Raw genomic sequence first — 12,981 nt, 5'->3', positions numbered from 1 at the left:
TCTTTTAGCGTCGCTAGCTCGACGATTTCTCAATCAGTTGAGATGATATTTTATTTTGGGGCTTTCCCCCATGTTGCCCATGTAGTGCTTGAGCCTTTGTCTGTTCACAATGAACGTCCTCTTTAAACTTTCTTCCATGATTTCTATGTGTCCATATGGTGAGACCTTTGTGACAAGAAAGGGTCCTGACAACCTTGATTTGAGTTTTCTAGGGAAAAGTCTTAATTTGGAATTGTAGAGGAGCACTCGCTGTCCTTTTTCGAAGCTCCTGGGTGCCAGATGGAGGTCGTGCCTTCTCTTTGCCTTTTCTTTATAAATCTTGGCACTTTCATAGGCTTAAGATCTGAACTCCTCCATTTCCTGCAGCTACAAGACCCTCTTTTCACCAGCAGCAACGCTATCAAAATTTAGTAGCTTGAGAGCCCAGAGGGCTTTGTGTTCCAGCTCTAATGGTAAATGACAAGCTTTTCCATACACCAGTTGATATGGGGACATCCCGATGGGTGTTTTGAATACCGTTCTGTATGCCCAAAGAGCATCATCCAGCTTCTTCGACCAATCCTTTCTTGATGCTCCTACAGTCTTTTCCAGAATCCTTTTTAGCTCTCTGTTAGATATCTCAGTTTTTCCACTTGTTTGGGGTGGTAAGGCGTGGCAATCTTGTGTTTCACCCTGTATCGTAGGAGGAGCGCTTCTAGTGGTCTGTTACAAAAATGGCTCTGTTCATACCCTGGGTCGAGCTGTCCGACCCGGGATGTTTAGCGACATGGCGACCGACCTCTTCAGGTCCGACCACCCGATCTCTTCTTAAAGAGATCAGCCAAATCAACAGGAAAGCCCAGTAAAGGGCCCAAATAGAGGAACACGACCCAAATCCAAAAGCAATCCAAGCCTATAGAGATAAAGGCGGTTCCGTTGAAGATAAGCTGACTTCACCCAAAATAAGATAAGATAAGATAAGATAACTAACTTATCTTATCAGAAAGGTTAGCCCACACTACTATAAATACACTGGAGCACCCAGGTATAACTCATACTCTGATTCTACAATAAACCTGCTTAATACCCGTGCTAACTTAAGCATCGGAGTCTCTTGCAGGTACCCCCCACCCTCCGGTGACCAAGGATCAGAAGTGCAGCCAGTCCAACAAGTCAGACACAACAGCTCCGGCCGCTACCAGCCAGCCGGACACGTCATCTCCGACCAGTACAGAAGATCTCATCCGAGATTAACCAACAGTTTCAGGTAACCCTCAGAACATTGGCGTCGTTGCCGGGAACCTGGAAGTCATCCCATCACCATGGCGGACGAACAGGTTAACGACCACAACTCAGATTTAGAGGACAGAACACCGCACAAAAACACGGGTGCCACACCAAAGGACACTCCGGAATCTAACGGAGACAAAAACTCATCACATCCGGGAGTAATAGAAGCTCTTCAAGATCGCCTAAAGCAACTTAAAAAAGAAAGCCAGTACCAGTAAGAAGTCGGCAAGGATCTACACAGAGAGGTAAGGCGACGTCGAGAATTAGAAGATAAACTTCTACGACTTGAAGCCGATCTCAAAGCAAAGACTACACGGACCACCCCTGAAGACAACTCTCACAAAGATCAAGATCCATTCACTAGGGAAATCTTGAAGACTAAAATCTCTAAAGACTTCAAACATCCAAATATGACTTTGTACGATGGCACTACAGATCCCAACCATCACCTCAGCAATTTTAGAAGCAGAATGTACCTCACCGACGCCTCAGAAGCCGTTCGCTACAAAGCTTTTCCAACGACTCTCACAAAGATAGCAGTTAGATGGTTCGACAACCTACCTCCAAAGTCCATCGACCTGGCCAAAACATTCCTAGCCAGATTCTCCATCCAAAAAGACAAGGCTAAGCACGCCCCCAGTCTACTAGGTATCAAGCATGGAGACCGGAAAAGTCTTCGCAACTACATGGAAAGATTCAACAAAATGTGCCTAGACATACAAAGCTTACCAACAGAGGCTGCCGTCATGGGCCTCATCAATGACCTACGAGAAGGACCTTTCAGCCAATCTATATCAAAGAAATATCCCACATCCCTAGATGAGGTATAAGAGCGGGCAGAGAAGTACATCAACATGGAAGAAAATTCCCGACTTGGAGAAGCCGCGAAATCCGGTTTCACCTACCGAGATAAAGATAAAGAATCCAAGAAGAAGGAAGATCTAACGGGCAAAAAAATCAAAAAGTAATATAATTACACCCCTCTTTGGGTGTCCCTTGTGGATATTTACAAAGAAGTCTATAACACAGAAAAGATACCCCCAGCTCGACCACTCAAAGGCAAAAGAGGAGGAGGAAATCAGAACGAATACTGTGAATATCATCGGGTCCGAGGAAATTCCAACAACGAGTGCTTCGACTTAAAAAACATCATAGAAAAGTTAGTAAGGGAAGGAAATATTAATCGGTATCTAGCCACCCGAGATGATGAACAAAGAAAAAGACGAAGAGATGAAGATGTCGGACGAGCTGAGCGATCACCTCGTACGCCAGAAAGACATGTCCATATGATACACGGAGGATTTGCAGGAGGTGAAATCTCCAAATTATCCCGCAAAAGATACCTTAAAGAAGTATATCATGTCGAAGGGAAGGAGGAAGCACCCGACATCCCTGCAATCACGTTCACCAAAGAAGATGCATCCGGTATCATCTCCGGACACGACGATCCAATGGTCATCACCATCATACTGGCAAACGCTAATCTCCACCGCACATTAATAGTCCAATGGAGTTCTGCCGACATCTTATTCAAAACTGCCTTCGACAAACTTGGCTTAGAAGAAAAGGAGCTTACAGCATACCCGAACAGCCTGTTCGAACTAGGAGATACCCCAGTACAACTACTGGGATATGTGTCGCTACATACAACCTTCGGAAAAGGGAACTAATCCAGAACACTCAAGATAGACTACATTGTGGTCGACGTGAGTTCAGCCTACAATGCCTTAATAGGTCAGACAACACTAAATCAACTCGGCGCAATAGTCTCGACTCCACATCTATGCATGAAATTCCCAACTACAAAAGGGATAGCCACGATAAAAGAAGATCAAAAGATGGCACGCCGCTATTATAACGAAAGTCTAAACCTCAGTGGTAGAGGAGAAAAATTCCATACAATTGAGCTTGGAGGAGTTTAGAGATGTGAAGAACTTCGTCCACAACCTGAAGGTGAAATAGAGAAAGTTCAGATCGAGGATACCTCGGACAAAACAACTAATATTGGCACGATCCTGAAGGGAGATGCAAAAGAATTACTAGTACAGTTCTTACGAGATAATGTCGATCTCTTCGCATGGAAAGCCACAGACATTCTAGGCATAGACCCCAAGCTAATGAGTCACAAGTTGGCGGTCTATCCAGGATCTCGGCCGGTACAGCAGAGATGAAGAAAACTTGGGCCAGAACGATCCCAAGTTGTGGAAGAACAGGTACAAGCACTACTGGAGGCAGGATTCATAAGAGAAGTCAAGTACCCACTATGGCTAGCTAATGTCGTCTTGGTGAAAAAATCAAATGGGAAATGGTGAATGTGCACCGACTACACCGACCTCAACAAAGCTTGCCAAAAGATCCTTACCCACTCCCAAGTATCAACGCTCTGGTAGATGCTTCATCCGGATATAGATACCTCTCGTTTATGGATGCATATTCTGGATACAACCAAATTACTGCTACATTGTAATGCCTTTCGGTCTCAAGAATGCGGGAGCTACGTATTAAAGGCTAATGAATAAAGTCTTTTCAGATCATATCGGAAAGATCATGGAAGTCTACATGTTAATAAAGACACAAAGTGAAGAGACATTATTATCCGACCTGGCCCAAGTGTTCGACACTATAAGGAAGCATGACATGCGCTTCAATCCCACAAAATGCACTTTTGCAGTAGAAGCATGCAAGTTCTTGGGTTTTATGCTCACACAAAGAGGAATTGAGGCAAATCCGGATTAATGCTAGGCCATACTCAACATGAAAAGCCCAACTTGTGTGAAAGAAGTACAACAACTCAACGGGAGGTTAGCGGCCTTGTCCAGGTTCCTAGCAGAATCAGCGATAAGATCCCTTCCTTTCTATGCCACTCTAAGGAAAAGAAAGAACTTCGAGTGGACAATGGAATGCGTAGCAAGCCTTCCAGGATTTCAAAAGTTTCCTGGGACGACCACCTATCCTAACTTGACCACGAAAGGAAGAGCCACTCGTATTGTACCTTGCGGTAGGAAGTCAGGCAGTAGCCTCAGCACTAGTTCCAGAGGACGACAAAGGGCAACAACCTGTATACTTCATTAGTAAAGCGCTGCAGGGATCCGAGCTGAACTACCAAAAAATAGAAAAGTTTGCCTATGCTCTCATACTGGCATCTCGACGACTACGCCCGTACTTCCAGGCTCACACCATTAAGGTCTGGACCGACCAGCCCATAAAAGGGATACTGCAGAAAACAGATCTAGCAGGCAGAATTTTACAATGGGCAGTCGAGTTATCCAAGTTCGACCTCCAATATGAAGCTCGGACAGCCATCAAATCATAATACTTGGCCGACTTCATTGCAGAATTCACAGATACCCTGGAAACCCCCACAGAATGGAATATCTACGTGGACGGGTCTTCAAATAAGACTAAAAGAGGCGCAGGTGTGATAATAGAAAGCAACCAAGGAACCCAAGTTGAGCTTTCCCTCAAATTTGGGTTCCCGGCCTCAATCAACCAGGCAGAATATGAAGCGTTACTAGCTGGTTTGAAGCTGGCTAAGGAGGTTGGAGCTCAAAAACTCAACATCTTCAGCGACTCATAAGTAGTTACCTCATAGATAATAGGGAGTTACCAAGCCAAAGATCCCACCATGAAAAAGTATTTGGATATAACCAAGGAACAGCTCGGACAACTCGGGGAATATAAGATCTGCCACATACCCCGCGAACAAAATGCCCGAGCTGATGCACTCTCAAAACTAGCCAGCACCAAACCAGGGGGCGACAATAGAAGCCTCATCCAGGAAATGCTACAGAACACATCAATCTCGGAAGTAGAAAAAGTCCTAGCTATAACAAGTCAGGATCAAGGATGGATGACCCCCATAATTAATTACCTCAAAAAAGAAACACTCCTCACAAATGAGAAGGAAGTAAAGAGGTTAAAACGAGAGGCTCAGTACTACACCATCATAAACAATATCCTATACAAAAGAGGGATTTCAATTCCATTGTTAAAATGTGTGCCGACCTCTAACACAAAGGAAGTTTTAGAGGAAGTACACAGCGGTATTTGTGGCAATCATCTCGGGGCACAAGCCCTCACCAAAAAGGTACTTCGGGTGGGATTTTACTGGCCACCTCTACAAAAGGAAGCTACAGAATTTGTAAAGATATCTCCCCCATGCCAGAAACATGCCAACTTTCACATCGCCCCGCCAGAAGAGCTTATCAGCGTAACTTCGCCTTGGCCATTTGCAAAATGGGGACTCGATCTTCTCGGACCCTTTCCCCAGGGATCAGGACAAGTCAAATTCCTCATATTCGGAGTAGACTATTTCACAAAGTGGATTGAGGCAGAGTCCCTAGCCAACGCTACTGCTCAAAGAAGCCAGAAATTCCTATATAGGAACATTGTCACGAGGTTCGGGGTTCCATACTCCATCACCACAGACAATGGCACTCAATTCACAGATGCAGGCTTCAGGAAATTAGTAGCCGACTTGAACATAAAGCACCAGTTCACCTCCGTCGAACATCCTCAAGCCAACAGGCAAGTCGAAGCTGCCAACAAAGTCATATTGGCTGGGTTGAAATGGAGACTGCAAGATGCGAAGGGAGCTTGGGCTGAAGAACTTCCACAGGTCCTATGGGCATATTGAACTACCCCACATTCCACCAGAAATGAATCACCGTTCCGATTAGCGTACGGCGTGGAGGCAGTAATCCAAGTAAAGGTCGAGGAAGGGTCGCCTAGAGTAGTCCACTACAATGAAGAAGCCAACTCTCAACTTCAAAGAGAGGAACTCGACCTACTTCCGAAAATCCAAAAAAGAGCTCGGATCAGAGAAGAAGCGCTAAAGCGTCGAATGACTTCAAGATATAATCAAAAGATAGTACCAAGAGGTTTCGCGGAGAATGATCTCATCCTAATCTGAAATGATATTGGAACAACTCGACCCGGAGAAGGAAAGTTGGCAGCAAACTGGAAAGGACCCTACTGAGTCATAGAAGTACTTGGGAAGGGCTACTACAGACTATCCAAACTCGATAGACGAGAGCTTCCCAGATCATGGCACGCCTGCAACCTAAGAAGGTACTATAGCTAGAAAAGGTAAAAGATCTCGTCATAGGATGCACTCTTTTTCCTGAAAAGGTTTTTTAATGAGGCACCAAGTTGAGATCCAGATATTATCCGACTTAAAAGAACGAAAAACTCCAACATGTATATATTTGCACTTTCTTTTGAATAAAAAATATTTTAGATATTCTACAAATTCTCAAGACGCATTAATCTGAAGTATTCATCGTCCGATTATAAAGCAACAAATTGGCAGAAAGTGAAAAACAGATTCACTGCACGATCACGGTAAGAGACCAATAAAGATGAATACGTGATGCATCTAAAGGTCGACCAAAAAAAGACAGAAACAACCTTCTACAAATCGGCAAAGATAAACACAGAATAATGCAAGAAGTTATCAAAAGTGATCCAAAAAAAGAACCTGACGAGGTCTTATGGATTGCTAAATAATAACTTAAAGACTGGCCGACGTTGAGAAGTCGGACCAAGTCAACCCAAGTTATCAGCAAATCCCTGGAAAGAGGTCTGGCCAACCCTATAAAAGAGGAATTGCTATAACTTAGAAGAGATCGACATAAAGAAGTCGGTCTCCTACAACAAACAAGTTATAAAAGTAATCCCTAAAAGAGACTTAACAAAGGTCTAAGAAAGAGGATTACAAAAATAACTTAGAAAGAGGACGACGTAAAGAAGTCGACCTCCTACGAAAAGTTATAGAAGTAATCCCTGAAAGAGACCTGACAAGGGTCCAAGAAAGAGGATTACAAAAATAACTTAGAAAGAGGACGACGTAAAGAAGTCGACCTCCTACGAAAAGTTATAGAAGTAATCCCTGAAAGAGACCTGACAAGGGTCCAAGAAAGAGGATTACAAAAATAACTTAGAAAGAGGACGACGTAAAGAAGTCGACCTCCTACAAAAAGTTATAAAAGTAATCCCTGAAAGAGACCTGACAAAGGTCCAAGAAAGAGGATTACAAAATAACTTAGAAGAGATCGACATAAAGAAGTCAGTCTCCTACAACAAACAAGTTATAAAAGTAATCCCTGAAAGAGACCTGACAAAGGTCCAAGAAAGAGGATTACAAAAATAACTTAGAAAGAGGACGACGTAAAGAAGTCGACCTCCAATGAAAAGTTATAGAAGTAATCCCTGAAAGAGACCTGACAAGGGTCCAAGAAAGAGGATTACAAAAATAACTTAGAAAGTGGATGATGTAAAGAAGTCGACCTCCTACGAAAAGTTATAAAAGTAGTCCCTGAAAGAGACCTAACAAAGGTCCAAGAAAGAGGATTACGAAATAACTTAGAAGAGATCGACATGACGAAGCCGGTCCACTACAAAAATAACTTGGAGAAGGACGACGCAAAGAAATCGGTTATGGATAAAATACAAGTAAGAGCAAGCAAATACGAATTGGATCCACGAATCTACGACCTCCAAATACAAAGCAGTTCAAAGAGGCCGAGCAGCAAGGCTCCAGTATTCTAAAACCCGGAAAGGTGCCAAGACTAGTGCAAACAAGCATGCTATAGAATACAATATTATAAAGCTTTAGGGTCAAGCCCAAAAGCTTGAAAGCTACTTGTTTTTTAAAACAAAAGTTGCTAAACATGCAACCAAAAGGAGTACCAGCAGTCAGCAAAATATTCAACTATACAAAATAAAGAGTTTTGAAGCCCACAAGCCGGGCCAACTACGCAAATATCCAAAGAAAACTCAGCTAAAGATTAGAAGACATTTTAGCAGCATCAGTATGGGGTGAAGGAGGGCGAGCCTGGAGAGGCACAACTTCCACGGTACCATCATCCCGGTTCAAGATCTGACAGTCCGGATCAGAAATAGAATGACCAACCTCAACTGGAGGAATCGTAGAAGCGGGCACCTTGGCAGAAAGCACAGGGGGAGGACCAGTATCATCATCATCTTGGTCGTCGGGGACAATCTTACCATCCCTCACAACATTGTCCAAGCTAAAGAGAGTAAGGTCAACCTCAGGAGCAAGAACTTGAACTTGATCTTTTAGATTATCATAGGCAGCATTCACGCTGCCGACGAGGTGACCTTGAAGCTCGGAATAGTCTACTCGGGCAGACTCCAGCTCCTCCCTCAGACGCGTCACCTCCCGATAAGATGTAACATAACTGTCCTTATGCCTCAATGCCGCGTCCTCGGCCAACCTCACAGAAGCCGCCAGAGCAAGGGAACTTGCCTTTTCATTCTCCAGATCCTTCTCCAACTTGGCTACCTTTACCTCAAGCTCTTCCTTCAGGCCGTTCATCCGGTCGAACTCCTGTTTAGCCTCCTCCATAAATTCTTTGGTGGCATGGAGAGGAAGATTCTGAGCAGTTCGGTACAGGGCAGCCCCCATATATGCCATTTTAACACTGTTTCGGGTCATAAAATCCAGATGGTGAAGGATTGATACATCATCCATGGCGAGGGCACCGTAGGGACTGATTTGCTGATCTACGAACTCGATTGCATTAAAATCAGGAGCGTCAAGGTTGAAAGGCTCAATTGTTTTTTATTTCTTATTGGGAGGAGCACCAGAAGTAATGGTAGAAGTCTGTGGAGGATCAGTCAGACGAACTCAAGGAGTGGGGATCACCTTCCTCGGCCTAGGGGAACTCGGCACGGGCGGCTTCACTGGAACTTGAGAAGATCCTTCTCCGGCCGCCTTGGCCAAAATGTCTTGAGCAGCAGCAGCCTTCTTCGCCTTCTTGTAGGCCTTCATGGAATCATTGTTTTTCGACATCTCTGAAAATACAGAATCAACCATAAGGATGAGTTACAACCTAGGAGAAGCAAAACTAAGAAACAAGTATAAGAAACAAGTCAGACAGTACCCAAAGCAGTTCGAACCAAAGGTGGATCACTAAAAAATCTTTTTGTATCCAGATGGGGTGGTTCCCCCCACAAATCTTCAAGAACAACTACAAAAGCCCGCTCAACATCATTAAGCATCTCCCATGTATAACGAGGCACTCTCACAATCTTTTGCCGCTCTAGAGGAAAAGTAGGCTCGTCATTCTCACCAAGAAAAAAGGGGCGGATCCCCTCAACAGCACGGACTCGGAAGAAATAATTCTTAAAATCTTTAAAAGACTCATCATACATGGCAAAAATTTTATGCCCCTGGCTGATCTGAAAGAAACCCAGGAAGCTTTCTTTTTGGAAGAACCTCCGGGCTTGGCCGAGACAAAAAGATAGAGGAAAAGATTTTGAGAAGGTGTTATGCCTAACTCTTGGCAAAGCAGTTGAAATATCTTGATAAAACCCCAGGAATTCGGATGAAGCTGGGATGGAGCAATGTTACATGACCACAACAAGTCGGTCTCGAAGGCAGTAAAAGGAAAAATAATGTCTAACTGGCTGAAGAAATAATCATAGGCATAGAAGAAGGGATACTCCCCCTCGACTGAAGTAGGAAAACAAGCCCTCTCATCAGAGTCAGGAGCTACAAGCTCATAATCCCTCTCCCAAGCACTGTTATCACAAATCCTATGACGTTTCTTCAGCTCTACACAAAATTCAGCATCTACGACAAAGACACACATTAGGACAAGGGAGTCCAGCCAATCGGACATCCCCTCGGGAACTTTGGAAGACATATCTACAACGTTATTGCGAGAAGACATGAGGCCAACTAATCTTACAAAAAGAAAAGAAGATTAGATCACTAAAAAACATCTCGAAGAAAGGGCAAAGCAACTCGACTAATATGATACAGACAGAAAAGGAAAACCCCAAGACTCAAACCAAAGTCCTGGGGCATCCTTTGAAGGTAGTGGCAAAGTAAGATTTCAGGAAAAATCTACAGCTTACGTTCTGGCATTTCCCAAACAAGAAAAGAAGATTTCAAGTAGGCAAACGTTTTGAAAACGGGAAGTAAAAACACAAAAGTCATCTAAGCCACTATCTTTCTATAGTCTATCAACAAAAAGCATCATCGACATCAAAAATGCCAAGCAGAAAATCATCAAAGACACAACCTTTTTCAGAATCGAACAAAAACCATCATCGAAAGCACAAGCAGAAACGGTGATAACATGCAAAAGCCCTAAAAGCATCAAGCAACAGGAAAAGCGAAAAAGTTCATACGAAAGACAAAGAAACTCCCACAACACACAATACAATAGCAATTAGGCGCAACAAAAACAGAAAGATCCAAACTTTCTCCAAGCAAAAACGTCACCACAAAACCAAAGCCAAAGCAACGAAAGAGAAAAGTAATTGCAAAATGGAACTAACCTAGAGAAATGAGAAGTTCCAGAAGAAGTAGAAAGGAAGGAATCGCTAGACTACTGGAAGGCACCGCAACGCAAGAAAAGACAGAGATAGAGAGAACGAAGGAGTTACAAAGAAAAAGGAAGAAGAGAAACCGTTTTTCGGAGGAAGCAAAATTCAAAATAAAGCCAAGAGAAACAGGGCAATTAATACCAATTAATGAAGGTATTAAACCCTCGCACGTTCCCTAGAACGAAGCGTTAATACAAAAGCGTGCGTTTTTAGAGGAAAAATGTTCTACATTCAAAAAGCTCTACAAAGAAAGGAATCGACAAAAATGCTCGAGTTCGGCTTCGCTATAAAAAGTTTGAAGTCAAAAAACTCGAGCTCAAAGCAGAAGACCGAGCTCAAGCAAGGGTGATGCCAAGGCATCTTAGGCTAGTTTCACTAGCCTTTTTCTTTTATTTTTAGTTGTTTTATGCATTTTCTTGAGCCTTAAGTAATCATTTTGGGCCAAATAGTCATGCTTGTCTTAAATCATTCAACATGAAGATTTTGATGCAAATTCCATGAGTTTTTAGTTATATTCCTTGAATGCTATGAATGGAAGATTTCTCATGAAATTTTGCAAGACTTTGATGCATTTGTTTGGATGATTTCAGGGAAGAAGAGGCTAACCAAGGAAGCAACAAAATCAATAAAGGAAGCTTGAATATCACATGTGGAGTTTAAGTTCCAGTTTAAGCCTAAACTGGAGCTTAAACGCCAGAATCATGAAGGCTAAGAAATGCTGGAATTGAAGTTTAACCTCCAATTTGACCTCAAACTGGAGGTTAAACGCCAGAATGAAAAGTCTCACCAAAGAAGCATTCCACGTTTAACCTCCAGTTTGACCTCAAACTGGAGGTTAAACGCCAGAATGACAATGCCACTCAGGAAGGAGTTCCACGTTTAACCTCCAGTTTGACCTCAAACTGGAGGTTAAACGTGTTCGACACCTCCAGGGCTACCATTCTAAGCTTCCACGTTTAACCTCCAGTTTGACCTCAAACTGGAGGTTAAACGTGTTCGACCTCCAGGGCTGCCCTTCCTTTATCCACGTTTAAGCTTCAGTTTAACCTTAAACTGAAGCTTAAACGTGTTATATGGAACAGCTTGACCATGCCTTCTTCAAACATAAATAACTTGAGCTACAAAACTCCAAATGAGGTGATTCAAAATGCATTGGAAAGAAGACATCTAGAGCTTTCCAAGCATATATGGCATGCATGGTGGATACTAAAAATTGAGGGAGAAAACAGCCCCGTAATGTGCATAGAAGAGCATAGTACCAACATGCAATCAGGCCAGCTGACCTCTTCACCTTCCATGGAGTATAACTCGAGTTGTAGAGATCCAATTGAGGTGCTTCCAGTTGCGTTAGAAATCTGACATCCATAGCTTTCCAACGAGGTATAATAGTCTATATTTGGCATCAAATTGGCAAGGTTGACAAGAGAACAAAGTGACGACTCAAGAAAGGGGGTGCAACATTTGAGTGTAGTTTAATGGATCATTATCCTTTTTGGATCAATTATGTCACTCAGCCCTTCAAGCAAGCAAGGCCCATCAACAACACCAAATCAAGGCCACAAGAATCATCTAGAATAGTTTATTTTCATTTGATTGTAATTTGCTTTGAATTTCATTTTCATTTTGTAATTTAGGGAGCCTATTTAAAGGCCTTAGTTTCTGCATTTAGAGAGGGGGGGATTGAAGGGGAATCCAACCCCTGATGGGGACTTTTACTTTCACTTTTAGCTAGTTTTCCTTTTCTTTGTAATTGAATTCAGAGCTATGATTCACTAAACCCCCTTTCATTGGGTTAGGGAGCTCTATTGTAATTCAATGAATCAATAATAGTTTATCTTCTTCTTCAATCTTTTCTCTTGAATTTTGTTAGAAAGCTTCTCGATCTAATTCCATTGAGTAGTTGTCTTGGGAAAGAAACTACTCATACTTGGAATCCTTCGGAGCCTTGGGAAAGGAATGGAGGATTCATGCTAGAGAAGCTTTCTCACAGTGGATTGGATTGGGGTTTGGATGGATATTGTGACATGTAATCCTACCAAATTGTGGTTCATGAAATTGTGTGGTATAATCAGTGATCAAGCATCATCTCTTCTTATGAACATTTAAACCAAGGGATTGGGAATTTGTTTGTTTTTAGAGAGCATTGGTGAGCCAAGGAATTGGGATCCAATCATATAAGATTGCCAAGCAAAATTCAATGAATGCATTGGTTGAGGAAGAGATATACATGTTTTGATTCGGAGATTTCAATATCTCCTAAACCCAATGAATTCCCCATTTCTGATTTCCACTTTCTCTTTACATTCAGCAATTCAATTCTTGCAATCACCCCCATTCCCTTTTAATTTCAGC

The sequence above is a fragment of the Arachis hypogaea genome, chromosome 16, assembly GCF_003086295.3.
Source record: "Arachis hypogaea cultivar Tifrunner chromosome 16, arahy.Tifrunner.gnm2.J5K5, whole genome shotgun sequence".
NCBI lineage: Eukaryota > Viridiplantae > Streptophyta > Magnoliopsida > Fabales > Fabaceae > Arachis > Arachis hypogaea.
This window is presented reverse-complemented; position numbering follows the sequence as displayed.